This window comes from Bacillus rossius (assembly GCF_032445375.1).
Source record: "Bacillus rossius redtenbacheri isolate Brsri chromosome 4 unlocalized genomic scaffold, Brsri_v3 Brsri_v3_scf4_1, whole genome shotgun sequence".
Lineage (NCBI taxonomy): Eukaryota > Metazoa > Arthropoda > Insecta > Phasmatodea > Bacillidae > Bacillus > Bacillus rossius.
The window spans coordinates 28,949,964-28,968,173 of record NW_026962010.1 but is presented as its reverse complement, the minus strand read 5'-3'; the positions used below and the strand labels follow the sequence as shown (position 1 = coordinate 28,968,173).

Genomic DNA, 18,210 nt, shown 5'->3' with positions numbered 1-18,210 from the left:
CACCCACGTATCACCATTGATATATATTTTTAGACAGCAGTTTGTCAACGGAATCTCAGAGTGTTTGATTTCATTCAATAACCTCTTTTAGTTGCGTGAATAATGTTTATCTTGCAGCGGTTCCTTCCTTAGAGGTAGAGACACTTTTTTTTCTGTTTGCAATCGACAGTGGGGAAAGGCGAACGAAGCTTTCGATAACACACTGGCCAATTTAAGCAGTTCGTGTTGCTCACGCCATTTAATAGACTTTCACTTGTGGCATCTCCCTGAATAATATTATGGACTTAGTAGCTTAAACATCCTACAATTTTTCTGGAACTTGTGGTAACCGTTTGGTTTTAAGAAAAATTAATGAAATTTATATTATTATGAAAAATTCCTTAATTTTGTTAAAACAATTGTGTGCTTGTACTTATGTACGATAATTGATACTTACCCTAACTAATAAAAACTAACATTAATTCTGCAAGCAAATTGTTTATAGAAATAAAATAAAAGGACTAAAGTGATATTATAAATACAGCTGGTAAAGTATAGAAACAAAAATTTAAAAAAATAGCAAATCAGCATTCAATTTAAAAATAAACATGTGTTTCATATTAATTATTTTTTAGTACAAATATAAAGTTAAATTTTAATAATAAATGAATTTCAATAAATATGCTAAATGTTCAATTCAATTAATTCATTTTAATTATTTTTTAAATTTTTATTTATTTTAACTGATATATTATTCATATGCATATATTATTGATTATACATATAAAATATATATATTGAAAATAACTTCACAAACACTCCCAAGAAAACGGCCAGGAGACTACTAAACATTGTACTGACACTCTCTGCCAACATTGGAAGCTTACAAGCAACCTCTCATTGTTATACATACGGAAAAATTACCTCGCCTGTATGAATTACTTGAATATACGATGGAAAAAGTTTATAAACACAAATTATATCACTAATATTCACATTAAATACCTAGATTTTTTTAATAACGATTACCGATAATTTATATCAGTAACTAAAGTATATGATTTTAAAGCACTTAAATAATTTTTATTTATATGTAACCTTTTTTTTTTTTCATCCTGTGAAAATTTCGTTGCATGTTGAGTGCATCGTAAAAATTCACTCTCATCATGTTTTCATAAAGCTCCTAAAGAACGCTCTTAAATCAACAACCGTGATTTCTCTATGACAAATACCTATTAGCAAACAAGCTTGGAGTGTTGGGGAAACATCATCCTAGTCTATTCCAAGCTGGGTGCCTGTGAAACAATTCGGACACCGCCAAAGTCAATGTCAGTGAAAGCTGTCGACGACCAAGGTCAGGCTGGACCAGGAAGACCTCACTCCTGGCGGCGGTATAAATACTGGGCAGAGCTGAGCTGCCGGTGTCAGACAACACTAGCCACTTGTCGCAGCCACAGGTAGCATCCACCACCATCAACATGTACAAGCTGGTAAGTAGACATTTACTTACTCTCGTGTGAAGAGTGTCGCGGGTTCGATCGCAACACCCTGCTATGGCTTCAGTTTATAATCTTTGAATTGGTACACATGCGGTTTGTATTCCACTTTGAACGTGAAGTTCATGTAGCCTTAGATTTCTGTACATAAACGTTTGCCATTAACAGTAGAAATAAAAATAATAAATGTTTGCACATTTCCCTCAGACTTATTGACTGGGGAATGTTAGTTTGAACTAATTGATGAGAACATAATTCAAAGTGATTTTTGAAACATCATTAATATTTGTGGTGATTAAAATCAATCCTAATTTCACTAAAACAACTTCCAAAAAATTAACATTAAATGAGTTACGTTCAATTTCCAAAGACTATCTAATTGTAAAGTTATATTTTATTGTAAGCAATTTTTTTATGAATAACTGTTAAACTAAATTTTCATTTAATTGTTTGTTTTAAAACATACACGATTATAATTTAATTAAGAATGTATTTATAACATGCCAATTGCTGAATTCAACTCAAGTGTTATGTTTTGTCACTTAGCTCCTTGTCGTGCTGGCTGTGCTCGCCGCCGCCTCCGCCCAGTACGTCAGCCCCTACTACGGCTACGGTGGAGCGTACCGCAGCGGCTACTACGGCGGGTACGCCGCTCCCTTGGCCTACGGCAGGTCCCTGGGATACGGCTACGGCGGATACCTGTACGGCTGAACGGTGAGCTTCTTTCTTATAGCATTCCTAGCTTAATTGAATAATGTAATATTTTTTAAATGTTATAAAATGGAGAAATATATGTTTATGTATTATTTAGTACATGGTTAGATACTGATTTTAAACAATTAAAAACATTACAAAGAAAACACTAACTACTAAACAAAGATACTTTTATAATATTTTATTACGCAATTTCACAAACTTATATTAAACTACGAGAATTATTAAATTGTACATTTTATATAAAACTTTAAAAACTTACTTTTCAAATATCTAGATTTATAAATATAATATAATTTGACTTTGGCTTGTTTCAGGTGGTGTGTCTGGTCTGTTGACTGAGCGAGATATTCCTTGTCTACATATTGTATCAGTATGTGACTAATGAAATAAACCTCTTGGTCAGCTTAAAATTAGTGATTTATTTTTTGTTTTGTACAAATGTATTATTTGGATTCAAAATATTCTACTGTGAACAAAATAATGCAAGAATACATATTTTAAAAACATATAAAAAGTTTTATAATTAATTTTTTTAACAAACTGTACTGTTTATATATCACACAAAAAAGAGTCTTTGTTAGCAGCTATATTGAACTTTACGTATAGTCGTTGTATAAACCAAATTTAGTATGAAGATGTATAAAATATTTAATTTTGTTTAATTTTTTAAACATTTAACTATATTAACAAATAAACCTCATTCCAACACACATTTTAAGGAAGAGTGCATTTAAAGTGATAGTAAAAATTTATTTTATTCATTAAAATTATATTAATAGTTTTTTTTAACCTGCAGATAATAACCTTTTGTATTAATTTAATAATATTTTTAATTCTGCTAAGTGAATAAGCCATATGGTCTAGTATTATGATGTTTTTTTAAGTATTGAATATTTTTCGTATATATGTTAAAATGCCAAATTACTGAAATTGAAAGCTACTTTATTTATTAATTTAATTAAATGCTCGGTCATCCAGAATATGGTAGGTGAAAGCAAATAAATATCCACAAAAGGGATCTACAACACAAAATTAATGAAATATTTCTGAAGAACACTGTTTTCTTTCCTGGTTAGTTCAACCGACATTAGCACTCTGTTTTAACGGAGCGAGTTGATGCTGGATTCTTATTCTGAAATACTCGATTTGGTATTCTCGGACATTCTGAACTAGATTTTCATTGGTTTTACATCAATTATAATATACAATAATATTAATGGTGATTATTTTTACATAGGGCAGGTGCAATCCCATCATTGTCCGCATTATCTTCTATAGTTACCACAACATCAACAAAAAATTAAATTTTTGAAAAATAAAACCATTTTAATACTAACATTTGCTATAAATATCTGGGTTCTTTTAAAGTACTCTTAAGTATACGAGCCAAAATGCATCTTATTTGGTGATATCAAATATATAATCCTATATTTATCTTTTGCAAAAATATTTTACTAACTATTTAGTAGTTTAATTACTTTTTTAATAAATTGATAATATTAATATGCATATAAATTAATAGAGTACACGATAAAAATAAAAATAAAAGGATTATTCGCACGTGATAAAGCATATGAGCCGGACGACAGAGAGAAAAATCTCTCGAGACCATTCAAGAGAAAAATCATGCATTTTAATGTCAGCTTTCTGTCTTAAAAAACCATTACAGCACTGCTTAATTATTGTAAGCGCTTTTCTTAATTCATATGTATTTGATTTTGTCCACCAAAATCATAAATTAAATTCATTTAGCGACATTAAAAAATAAGAGGGAAATCTATAACTAAATATTATATTAAGACATATTTTGTATACTATTATAGATTTGCATTTTGCAGAGTTAATTTGTTATTATCATGCAATTAAAAAGTCAATTTACTAACTGTAGTTCAAAATTTAGGTCACAAAGAGTGATTTGAAAATTTCAACCTGCATTATAAGGTAATAATATTATTAATCACACTCATAAGGGATGGCTCCAGGAAGACATCTCAGAGGGGCTATCATACAAATTAAAACTGCGGATGCAAAATATGATGTTAAATAAGTAAATATTATCCTTGGAATATTAAAACATTTATGGCATAAAATACTGAATCGAAAATGTTTCTACAAGTTATTGTGACATAACGTTTTAAATTGTGAATTAAATTATTTAAGAACCTAAACATGAATTACCCTGGTAAAATATGCGGGTTCGGGAAGGGCTATTTCCTAACCTCCTGTCCCAAAAACCTGATTCAGGAGCCATTATGACACTTATTAAATTTTGTGTATTACACCATGCCGTATCAATCCTGGTCTCGAGCTGTATAAATAATAAATAATTATAATATATACATTATTTTTTTATGTAAACAATTTCCCGAATACCATTAAGGACTGAAAGGTGTTTTGATATACATAATATTATTTCATAGATAATCCTTCTTTCTCATGTTTTCCCAAAACATGCCCAGTTATTGGCACCTAGGAAGGTCCAACCCTAATTTTTTTATCTTCGTGCATGTCAAAGGTAGAACCAGGCAACAACATTCATGACATTATTTGAGCCATTATGAAGTCAGAAACAGATTACTACTTAATGAGGGCCCAGGCTTAAGCAGTTGTACACCACTTAAGCATCATCCGAAAGTGTAAAAAGAGCCGAGCTAATCTCGCTGCTACACAGCTTGAGAGATCCACACTCTCCTATCATTCGTGTATTACGCAGAAAGAGAAACAACAACCACAATAGTACTTCAAAGTCAGAAGGGTACAAGTAGGATACAACCACATATCTGTCCCTCTCCAAGAATCAGGGAGGCTACCTTAGAAGTGCCAAATATTCCAGCCTTTACATGAATCCCTTTAAATGAATTTACCTCGTCAGCACTGTTTTATAGCCGACAGCGGGTGTCATTTCAGTCAGAAAGCAGTCCGAAAAACAATGAAGTACACGAGCCAGTCCTACGACTATAAGCCGCCTAAACCTTGATACAATCATCGAAGGGCCCTCCCAGGGACAGAACCCCCTTTACCAGCCCCACATGCCTAGCAAGTCAGGCTCTAGGAGTCCTTCAGTCCGTGACCATTTTGTTGGTACAAGGTAAGTAGTATAGGAAAGGGGCTCCGGGCACAGGATTCAGGGTGAGGTACTGCGTGTTCAGGTTTTGTTGGGTGGCGGCTTCTACTGCCTTAGAACCTGCATCTCCGATGTCGTCACGGCGGCCATCTTGGATGACATTGACCTTTGACTATGACCTTGACCTTTGACCTTGACCTTGGTGGCCATCTAAGATCCGCCATCTTTATATCCAGTGCCCCACTCACTCTTGTAGAAATTTTCGTCACGACCGCCATATTGATTTTTTTTTCTGTTCCGCTGAAGACCGCCATCTTGGCTACCGTCGACTTTGTTTCTGCTGTTTGTTCCTAGAGAGCGCCACATCGCTCTTGAAATTTTTTTCTGTTCCGCTGGAGGCCGCCAGCTTGGATACCGTCGACTTTGTTTCTGCTGTTTGTCTCATCACATAAGGTCGATGTTCAATTACCTACCAGAGCTATTATGGTCCTTATCGATGTATTAAATTTAATTTTTTATGCAAAATACATTGGAAGTGCTGTGATTCGAACCATTGCCGCTCTGATCTTTAGGTTGAAAAACATACATTTTTAACCGCACGACCATCGAGACAGTTACCAGGCTGTGAATTAAATAAGGTTTATATAAAAATAACATGCATATTCGGACTCGTGATTTTTTTTTTTAATTTTAAGTAATAATAGTATCACCTGTTCGAGACAGAACCGCCATCGTGTACTAAGACGTAACTGCTGCAATTATCGTTAGACCGCATCTTGAAAATTCTTAATTTCAATGATAGAAATTCCGAAATAATTCCAAAAATTATTTTAAAAATAGCCTAATTCAAATGTTTAGTTATTTAAACGATTTAGGTCCTTGGTTTGATTTTCGGCGAGAGTAAACCAGTAATTATTAATGTATTTAAAAAATTCTCAATAAAAATTAATATAAATAAACATCTTATGGCAGACCAGACACTTTGAATTATGTCACCACTGTATAAATTATCGTTACGGACGCCATCTTAAAATCTTTATTTATCATCGTATTTTAATAAAATATATTCAAAATTCATTAAATAATTAACTTATAAGAATACTGATTGATTAATCGATTCCCGTTTTGGTTCGAAACTGGTAAGAACAAAAAATAAAAAAACGACAGATCCTTCCTCCACAGAAGCAACCTACAGACTGACCTACCACCACCAAGAACAAGGTATATATTGTCAGCTGGTATAATGTCATGTCCGCCATCTTGTCTTCGTCCGCTGGAGGCCGCCAACTTGTTTTCGTCTACTATAGTGTGCTGACGCCATGTTAGTATAATTTTTTGTTCACCATAACTTTGACCTCGACTGTTGACATTGAACTTAGACCTTGACCTCGAACGTTGGCATTGAACATCAAATTTGACCTTGACCTTGAACTTAGACGTTGCCCTTGAAATTTGACCTTGACTTGAAATTTTACGTTTTCCTTGATCTATGACCTTGAACATGAACTTTGACCTTAAGAACCTAAACATAAATATACCCTCCTAAAAAATTCGTGCCAGAAAGGGCAATTTCCCTTACCTTCTCTCCCCCTCCATGTTTCTGGAGCTATGATGACACTTATTAAATTTTATTTATTACACACTGCTGTATCAATCCTGGCCTCGAGCTGTATAAATAATAAAAAAAATTTATATTATGCATTATTTTCGGGATATAAACAATTTCCTGATACCAATTAAGAACGAAAAAGTGTTTTGATAGACATTACTTTATTTTATTTATTTTATTTCATTCTAATTTTTTCCTCCAATAAGCCCAGTTCTATGAGCTTAGGAACCCCCAACCCTCATTTTTATTCTTCGAGCATGTCAAAGGTAGAACCAGGGAACAACATTCATGACATGATTTGAGCCATTATCTAAACACATTAAAATTTAACATGGGTCCAGGCTTAAGAAGTGTACACCACTTAAGAATCATGAGAAAGTGTAAAAAGAGCTGAGCTCATCTCGCTGCTACACAGCTAGAGAGATCCACCCTCTCCTTTCCCTCGTGTATTTTGCAGAAAGAGGAGCAGCAAGCACAATAAAGCAGCAAAGTCAGAAGGGTACAAGTAGGATACAACCACAACTTTGGCCCCTTCCACGAATCATGGAAGCCACCAACAAAGTTCTAAATCTTCCAGCCTTATCAGGAATATCTTTAAACGAAGATAAAAATATCCTTTGTAAGCACTGTGTTAAAGCCGATAGCAGGAGTCATTTCAATCAGAAAGCAGTCCGAGACACAATGAAGTACACGAGCCAGTCCTACGACTATAAGCCACCTAAATCTTGATACAATCATTTAAGGGCCCTCCCAGGGACAGAATCCCCTTTACCAGCCCCACATGCCTAGCAAGTCAGGCTCTATGAGTCCTTCAGTCCGCGACCAGTTTGTTGGTACAAGGTATTCCCGCCACCTCAAGACTAAGGACAATGCTGCTGGCATATCTGGCATACTTCTTCAGGAGAGAGTGAGACTCGAACTGAGTGCCAACACAGCAGTTTCCACCCATGCTATGTTGTCATGTTCCAGGTTGTCTGGGGTAGAAGATGAGCGTTTCTGATCCTCCATTCTATGAACCATGTTGCAAACATATCTGGCATAATTAGTATGTGTGTTTGGTTCATATGGTGGAAAGGGGTGGGTGGTGGAAGAGCCAGTGAGCAACTGCGGCCATCTTTTATTACGTAACTTCCAGCGGCCATCTTGGATTACGCCACTTCCGGCGGCCATTTTGGATTTGACCTTGACCTATGACCCCGGCGGCCATCTTTGATTCCGCCATTTTGTTTTCTAGAAAATTCTGCCATTTTGTTTTAGTACATTTTACCAAATTATGGCGTCATGTCAACCATCTTGGAAATCCTCAAATATTAACTTTGAAAATGGGAAAATTTTTAAAAATAAATAAAAAAATTAAAAAAAAAAATTAATTTAAAACTTGATGACTTCATTTTCGAGTTCCTCACTCCTACCCATGCAATTTTCGTTACTTTGACATATATTAAAATAAATACATCATTAAAATAATAAATTATACCATTGACCTTGACCTTGAAATTTGACATTGAACTTGATCTTTGACTTTGACCTTGATGACCATTGTGGATCCGACATTTTATGATCAGTACATGCTACCAGGAGCTACCGCCTGCTAGTGGTAATTGCCTCCATCTTGTTTTCGTCTGCTGGAGGACACCATTATGTGTGTATTCGTCTTACCATCATGCTAGTTTTATTCTAACCTGCCACAGTGCAGTAATCATTTATTACTGAGGTGCCCACCATCTTGAAATTTGGGCGCCATCTTTGAATCGTGTAATTATTTAGCTATAAATTCGGGAAAAAATCCAAAATTCTCCAAAAAAAATGGGCAATCAATGAACAGATTGATTCGAACAATTCCTGTCCTTGGTTCGATACTCGATCGATGGAATATTGTTTAAATTTATGTAAAAAATAATATTTTCAATAAACCATGTTCCAAATTCTTAAAGAGACTTTAAATCCTCTACTACCATCATCTTATAAGCCATCAAGACCACCATATTCTAAATTCATAATAATTAACCTAGAAATTCAGGAAAAAGTTCAAAAATCATTAAATACATTCGCAAACAATATACTGATTACTTAGATCGACGAAGGTCCTTGGTTACGATCCTGGACTAAGCTAAAAATAAATTTAATTTAAATACCAGAAAAGTGTAAGGTTCGAAAAATAAAACACCGCAACTTCTTTTACAACATAATATATATTACATAATTTATATTCTACTACAGGATCACTTGCGAAGGTCAACAATCTTATAATCATTTAGCCCTGCATAGGCGCGAAATGACTAATTCTTAGATCGAATCGGTTTATACTAGACAGAGACCAACCAGAACCTTTACTAACATAGTTCTCCTCTTCTTGGCAGACTTTCTGGATACCGTGTTTAACAGATTGCTTCACATCTTCATAACTGTATATTGTAACCGTCGTTGTCTTGAGAGGACCTCTTCTCTAGGTTCTCGAACGGATTCAATTTTCAATATAAACAGTCCAGCCACAAGTTATAATTTAAAGGTCCGTACATTATTCCTTCATCAGTAAGCTGATTGATTATTTCCTACCTGATATCCTCAAGAATAATAAAAATGTATTTAGCTCCAAATGCTCCAAAAGGCTCCAAAGGCTCCAATAGGCTTTAAAAGTTCCAAATGGCTCCAAATAGCTCCAAAGGTTCCAAATGGCTCTAAATGGCTCAAAAAGACTCCAAATGCTCCAAAGGCTCCAAATTCTCCAAAAGGCTCCAAATGCTCCAAATGCTCCAAAAGGCTCCAATTGCTCCAAATGGATCCAATAGTCATTGGCTCCAATATTCATTGGCTCCAATATTCATTCGCTCCAATATTCATTGGCTCCAATAGTCATTGGCTCAAATAGGCATTGGCTCCAAATGTTCCAAATTGATCCAATGCTCCAAAAGGCTCCAAATGATCCAAAATGCTCCAATTGCTCCAAATGTCTCCAATAGTCATTGGCTCCAATATTCATTGGCTATAATACTCATTGGCTCCAATATTCATTGGCTCCAATAGTCATTGGCTCTAATATTCATTTGCTATAATACTCATTGGCTCCAATATTCATTGGCTCCATTATTCATTGGCTGAAATATTCATTGACTCCAATAGTCATTGGCACCAATATTCATTGGTTCCATCAGTTATTGGCTCCAAACGTTTTTGGCTCCAATATTCATTGGTTGCAATATTCATTGGCTGCAATATTTATTGGCTGCAATATTCATTTTCTCCAATATTCATTGCCTCCAATGTTCATTGGCTCCAATATTTATTGGCTCCAATATTCATTGGCTCCAATAGTCATTGGCTCCAATAGTCATTGGCTTCAATAGTCAAAGGCTCCAATATTTGTTGGCTCCAATAGTCATTGGCTCCAATAGTCATTGACTCCAGCAGTCATTAACTCCAACAGTATTTTGGCTCCAAAAGTAATTTGATCCAAAAGTCATAGGCTCCAATAGTCATTGTCTCCAATAGTCATTGACTCCCATATTCATTGGCTCCAATATTCGTTGGCTCCAATATTCATGGCCTCAAACGTCATTAGCACCAATATACATTGGCTCCAATAGTCATTGGCCCCAATATTCATTGTCTCCAATATTCATTGGTTCCAATATTCATTGGCTCCAATAGTCATTGTCTCCAATAGTTATTGGCTCCAATATTCATTGACTCCAACAGTCTTTTGACTCCAAAATTCATTGGCTCCTTCAGTCATTGGCTCCAACTGCCTTCTGTCTCGTCAGCTCCAAATATGTTTGGCTAGAATTCTACGAGTCTAAGAGACTATGAGGCCACAAGGCGAAGAGTCTAAAAGGATCTAGCTGGTTACGAGTTATACATGGCTGCGAGGCTTCAGAGCTACTAAGCTTCTAGAACACAAGTTTACGTGACTGCAAGGATACAGGTCTACAAGTCTGCATGAGTACTTGACAACGAATCTACTCGTCTTCGATGTAATTTTCTCTTTTGCTCCCACTGCTCCAACAGCATTATGTTATAAGATTACAAGGCTGCTTGCTTACGTTGCTTCAAGTATACGAGGCTCCAATGCTTCATGACTACGAGACTACGAGCCATGAGATTACGAGACTATGCGATTGCGAGGTTTCAAGGTTACGTGATCGCGAGGCTATAGGACTACGAAGCTTCCAGAACGCATGGTTACAATTGGACAACTCGGGACATAACTGTTGTGGCAGCATATTTTCGTGAGAGGATGAGACCAAGAGACCAAGAGACATGGCAGTTGTAGCTGGGCCTTATTAAAAAAAGGCGAAAATTCCAATACTGCATTTATCTGACTGAAATTTCAGAGTAGCAGCTATTTTCCGTGATATTCTTTTGGTTTAAAATAATAAATTATTCGCCCAGACCATTTGCGCAAAATTAATTTCTTCCGTTCAATTTTTATAGGATTCAAGGGTTCAAGTTTTTTCCGTTGTCTCATAAGAATAATGCCCCCTCTACACTTAGTCCGAACGTTCGCGAACGTTCGCGAGCGCCAAGTGTGGAGGGGTTGTTGGCATGTGATGGCTTGTGTTCGTGTTAGTTCGTGGGCGCTCGCCTCGGTGTCGTTTTTTTTTTAACAAGTCAATGGAAGTTGGGCCAACGCCCGTAATGTGTGCAGCTACACTTGGCCTGCAAGCAGTAACCCAAGAACATGCAGCGAAGTTATCTTGGTGTTTATATTTTCTTGGCCGCATGGCTACGAAACTACATGACTCTAACTGACTACAATAGCACCATTCAGTGGTGAGAGTTAATTTATCTCATGCAAAATAACCTGTTTAAAGTAGTGACGATTATTGTCATCAGATGATACCACGTGTTGCTTACAGATAAATTTTATTTATTTCTTTTATGCGGGATGCGGGATGGTCACTAACAATCGCAATAGAAAGATGGGTTTGCTAGACTCCAAGGAAAAGGAAGTTTGTTCTTCCAGTCAGTGTTTCACAGATTTCTTAAAGCATATTATTTGACTGAGTAATGATTTTTTTTTAATTCCACCTGATAAAAATATTGCAAGTTTTGATTGAGTAGCAGATATTATCGAATTAAATATAACTCCAAATAAAATGTCATGACTCATTAGACAAAAAAAAATCCATGCAGAGAGTGGTTTTTGTCAGAATAGACAGATGTACTTGAAGAAACCACAGGAATGATTGCAAGAACACGGAAAAAACCATCAAAATATTGACAAGTATAATCAGGAGCACACGGAGAAAACCATCATAATATTGGCAAGAATAATCAGGAGCACACGGAGGAAACCATCATAATATTGTCATGAATAATCAGAAGCACACGGAGAAAACCGACACACGTTTTCTTTGGTATCATAAAATTACAGTAAAAAAATATTTAAAAATAAAAATGAATTAATAAAAAATTTAAAATAAATTTAAAAAATACATAAAATTCTGGCTTGTACTAGAACTCTATATTTTCTCGACAATGATAAGTGTACAAGCTAGCAGAATCTTATGTATTTTCATGGTCAAAGATCAATGTTAAAGTTCTAGGTCAAGTTCAAGGTCAAGGTCATTTAAGATAGCCGCCATGAGGTCAAAAATCCAAGATGGCGGTCGGCTCTATGCTCTTCAGCCAGAAGCCAGTGCCAGGACATACTTTCCTATACTACTGGTATTTGTTCCTGCATTCAAGGATTTCTTAAGCGTGTATGCAGCACGTGGCTTCAAGTGGATGCTAAGATCATTGAGTCTGCGTACATGATGTTCACTGCGGGAGCCCCACTCACTAAATTGCTTACGTTTATAGCCAGTCGCAAAGCTTACATTAACAGCTATGCTGACTTAGATATGTGTTTCCTGTGCGCTGTGAAGGTAGGTGTATCGTAAGCGACTGGGAATATTACATTTGCTGCTCGTGTTCGAATCTACTTGTCACTTTTGATACGACTAGCATGTCTTTCCCCACGACATTTAATCAGGTCGCAGCGTTTGAGAGGCGTAATAGTATTTCAGTGAACGTCTGTGCTTTTGTAGACGAGGAGGGGCTATTACTACAGAGACATACAATTCGTGAACTTATGTGATTGCCACACCTGTGTGCATAGCCTCTGTGTGAGTTAAACGTTATGTAAATGTTATTGGCTGTTCGTTCAGTGGATGACCAGGCTCATCTCTTTTTTGTAAACATTAAATGTATGTCCCATCTCTTTCACTCTAATCTCTCGCATCTTCAATATAAGAAGTGGTTGTGCACTCTCTGCCTTCAGCACTTTTATTCTGAGGATAATTGAATGCCCACAATGTTTTGTTTTGCCAACAGTCGACTGTCCACTCTGAATTTCCAACTGAGGAGTGTAAATGTATTGAATTCACAAACGTGTCCAAGCAGGAGAAAATCGTTTTTTTTTACCTACTGTGACACTGAAACATACCTGAAGCCAGTGTATACCTTTTTTCCGGGAACCAGTAGCTGTTGCACCGCAGTTATAAATGAGCAAATGCCTTATGTCTATAGCATTATACCTAGTGTGTTCTTACTCGTGTACTCTTTGGTTGCTTTATTGACTATAAACATGCACTTTCAAGGTGAGCTTTGTGTACCTGAGATGGTTTCGGCTTTGATTGTAATGACAAAGTAGGTTACGATGAAACCACCTTCTTCGGCCGTTGTTGCCCAGCTGGCAGGTCAGACACACTGTCATATTTGTAACAAGATGCTGTTTGAGGTCACAATCACTCACCTGTCAAAGGGAGGTGAGTAGCGACGACCCTTGCGATCCGGCCAGGCACACGTGGCATGTCTTACGGCAGTGGCTTCCACGTGATACACGCAGGGCTGCCAGCCAGCTCCGAATCTGGCATCGCGGCCTGGTCTCTCACGATTATGGTAACTGCGACTGCCACTATTGACTCGGATCACATTAAAGCCCCCTTTAAAGCCTCAAGATATCGATGCGGAAATGCGTTCTCAGAGACGGAAATAGTGCAGTAGCCTCATAAAAATTAAAAAGAATGGAACCAATTTATATAAAAATTATTAAAATTAAAAAAATGGCAGACATAAACACATTACTAGAGCTTATTTATGTGACCATAATTATTAAAATTTTAATGTACTATTATCTAATTTATAGTAAAGGTGTTGTATTTGCACGGCCACATTAGGGGATTGACAAATTTGCCTCCTTCCCCCTCCCAATTCACAGATTGGCATAGTTAATTGTTTATATAAAATAGGACACCAATCCCGGCCTCAGGTTGGTGATGACCGGCTTCATGTGTTATTAATCAGGCCGAAACGTATTCACTCCTTATTAATTATGCCAGATCTGTTTGCAACACGGTTCATATAAATTGAAGTTCAGAAACACTCATCTTCTACCCCAGAAAACCTGGGTCATGACAACATAGCATGGCTGGAAACTGCTGTGTTGGCACTCAGTTCGAGTCTCACTCTCTCCTGAAGAAGTATGCCAGATTAGCCAGCAGCATTGTCCTTAGCCTTGCGGTGGCAGGGAAACCTTGTACCAACAAACTGGTCGCAGACTGAAGAACTCATAGAGCCTGACTTGCTAGGCATGTGGGGCTGGTAAAGGGGGTTCTGTCCCTGGGAGGACCCTTCGATGATTGTATCAAGGTTTAGATGGCTTATAGTCGTAGGACTGGCTCGTGTACTTCATTGTTTTTCGGACTGCTTTCTGACTGAAATGACACCCGCTGTTGGCTATAAGACAGTGCTGACAAGGGATATTTAAACTTCTTTTAAAAAGATTACTGTTAATGCTGTAAGATTTGGCACTTCGTTGGTGGCCTCCCTAATTCGTGGAAGGGGACAGAGATGTGGTTGTCTCCTACTTGTACCCTTCTGTCTTTGCTGCTTTATTGTGCTTACTGCTCCTCCTCCTGCAAAATACACTAGGGAAAGGAGAGGGTGGATCTCTCTAGCTGTGTAGCAGCGAGTGAGCTCAGCTCTTTTTACACTTTCTCATGATGCTTAAGTGATGTACAACTTCTTAAGCCTGGACCCTTGTTAAGTTGTAATGTGTTTAGATAATGGCTCAAATCATGTCATGAATGTTGTTCCCTGTTTCTACCTTTAACATGCTCGAAGAATAAATATGAGGGTTTGGGGGTTCCTAAGCTCATAGAACTGGGCATGTTTTGGGGAAACATGAGAATGAAATGAAATAAATAAAATAACATTATGTCTATCAAAACATTTTTTCGTTCTTAAGTGGTATTCATGAAATTTTTGTTCATGCATGCAAAAAGTAGTGAATATATTATGATTATTATTATTTATAGAGCTAGAGACCAGGATTGATACGACCGGGAATTCACAAACAAAATTTAATAAGTGTCATCATGGCTCCAGAACCAAGGAGGGGGGAGAGAAAGTTTGGAAATAGCACTTCCCGAACCCGCATTTTTTTGGAGGGTATATTTATTATTAAGTACTTATATAATTTTAATACAAAGTATTTTCGGCATAGCCCTTCACCTAAGGCACAGCCAACAACTCCCGCACTCGTGTCGAGACAACTAATTAAGTGTACACTGAGTGCGGGTAAAATTAAAGAAATATTATCAAAATTAATAATGCAGCAAAAAAAGGTACATGAACAGCGCAGGGTGCAACTTAGTGAGAAAACGGCAAATATGATAAAACGGCAATTTAATACGCCAATAAAATGGAGACTGAAGTTAATATAAACTATACACAAAGTATACAGGACTTATAAGGGCTAGCTGATTATAATATAAGCCTATTATAATTGACAACTACCATTTCCTTAACAAGCTGTACATATATAAAAAATCTATACAAATTTTGCAATAAACTAAATAATGAACCGAATTACAATTAAAAGGGAAACCGACTGGAATCTAAATTTAAATTCAAGCTACAAACAACTGGAAGATCTGTATACCTATATAAACATGCTATAACATAATTACTACCTTTTTTATAAAAAAAACTACAAATGCCCGGGCATTAAAATAATAAGTTCATTAAAATAGGTCCCAAGTTCCAAGAGCGAGATACAAAAAAACTTTCATATTTTAGCGCTTTTTTCTAACTAATTAAACCACTTTATATACAATGGCCAATTTGGGGTGCACATGAAAATAAAAATGGTTAAGTTCTTTCGCGGATGTTCTAGCAACCGAGGAAGTGCAAAATATTTCTGGGGAAACTTACTTGCTGGTCCGTCGTCGGTGTCAAAAAGCGTATCACTCACTGAGGCTTCAGGCAGGCGCCTCGGCCCACGCCGCAGAGTGGTTCCAAAACCCAAATGGCTGGCCATAAAAAGAAAGTATTGTTGAATCGCTATGACATTCGGTACTCGGTAGTTTTGAGGTCTCTGAACACGAATATAAGGTCAAATTTTAAATAAACAAGATGTCGGCCTAAAATTGATGGCCTAAAATTGGCGGACAGTTTTATCTATATTTCATTCAGTCGCTACGAAATTTGGTACTCCAGGGTTTTTGATGTCACTGAACACGATTTTGTTGTGATGGAACTAAATAGTGTGTGTGTGTGTGTATGATTGGGAATATATAAGTAAATACAAATACACTCCACATATTAAGACTAACATATAGAAAATAACATTGAATAGGTATTACTTTTGTTTAAAACAAATTTCGAAAAGATGGTATGACTTACCTACAGAGTCAAATTGCTGCCCGAATCACTATCGTTATTGTCGCTAGAGTCGCAGTCAGTCAATCTGAGTACTTTTGGTTGTTCACAGTAACATCTGCTTTATCTCCTTCGTCATGATCAAATTTTTGTTTGAAAATACTTTGCCTCGATGTTCCGTCACACCCCCAATCGCAAATCAAATCCAATTTATAAATTTATTTCGATGGGGGTGGGGGGGGGGGGTGGGATTAAAAACTTCCCTTTGCACCGTCAATATGCCATCTGTGGTATGATCTAAAAGTGCTTGAAGTTGTACCGCAGCTTTACATTCGGTGATAGTTATGTCATCTTTGGGCGGATAACATTTTTTTTCGCCCCTAGCACAGATTTGTACGATGGATACATTTTCGAATTACGTTCCAGTTCTCCAGAGCGTATTCCCTGATAAACATGTTTTGACATACGGTATTCAATTATTAGAGAAAGAGCAGCATTATCGGAATAACAATCGTGAGTATCGTTTGTAACAGTGTGTAAAGCTTGCTTATATTTGGACGCTCTGGTAGGACTGCCCAGCGCAGCGTCTTTCACTACTTTTGCGGCGTCTAATTTCCCTGCAGCTCGAAGACTCATGTGGATGGCAAAAGCAAGCTCTTCGGCACTGGACTGGTAACGAATATCTGCAATTTTTCTTCTTTTCGACCGGTCACTGGAGTCTTCGAAGCTCTGCGAACGGCGACCACGTCCAAGAACTTCAGCCATATCCTTATTTTCTGTTGAGACTTCCTTATTGATCCCAAAGGCAGGGACTGTGCTTAGCCAATCCGTATATTTTTCACCAGAAACCTCGCCTTAATTCTTTTATCTTTTTGACTTTTGTCTCGTAGCTCACATAATAACTTACGAATGTTTTGATTTTCATCTGCGGATAACGTGTAAGGACCATGGACTTTTTTGGACAACGCAACCTCAATGACTTTGTACACTTCATTCGCATTATCATTTAAATGATTTGCCAGTAAATCGAACAGCTCCTGTCGCGTGAAGCCAACTGCAACCCCTTCACTGCTTATCCGAGAGCCTGAATAAAATCAGTTCAACAGTGCGACAAATCTAAATAATTTGCAAGAAACAATAATGGTTTTGTTAATGAAATTAACAGTCAAATTCCGTAGAATAAAATAATTTTCACACGAAAAAAAAATGGTAACCATTACATTTAATTGCAGCCTACACATATTACATATTACTTGCTTGACATATTTTATGTATAAATGCGTGAAAAAAATATTCAGAAAATAAATCTTAATGTGATACATTTCAAACATTTTTACGATACAGAACCATATTTTTTTGGGTACAACACGATACAAGAAGATTACTTTACTGAACTGCAATTTTTAAAATTATTTTCCCTTCGGGTATGAGAAACAAATCACTCAGTGTGAGCGCCGCAATTGCCGCAACTGAATTCCTGCATATATTTACAAAAACAGTCACTGTAACCAAAGGGGCAATTTGGAGCAGCTAATTTTTTTGTTGCAGTTATAACTCAAGAAGGTAAATAATGACGTGATATTTGATTCGTCACTGACTTATGTAGAAATATTAACTTTTTTTTCGCCGCGAGCACAAACATTTACAGTAGTTTTTTTTTCTTGGTGTGTGGTTTAAATGAACAATCCAAATGATTTAAT

At 36.6% G+C, this 18,210-nt stretch overlaps 1 long non-coding RNA gene across 1 annotated transcript; it reads left to right on the top strand.

The window, feature by feature from the left end:
* Positions 1 to 1,402: 1,402 nt before the first annotated feature.
* Positions 1,403 to 2,706, top strand: LOC134541684 (uncharacterized). The gene is made up of 3 exons (XR_010076681.1): positions 1,403 to 1,469; positions 2,022 to 2,189; positions 2,507 to 2,706. It is a non-coding gene; the product is annotated as an uncharacterized LOC134541684 (long non-coding RNA).
* Positions 2,707 to 18,210: the final 15,504 nt, after the last annotated feature.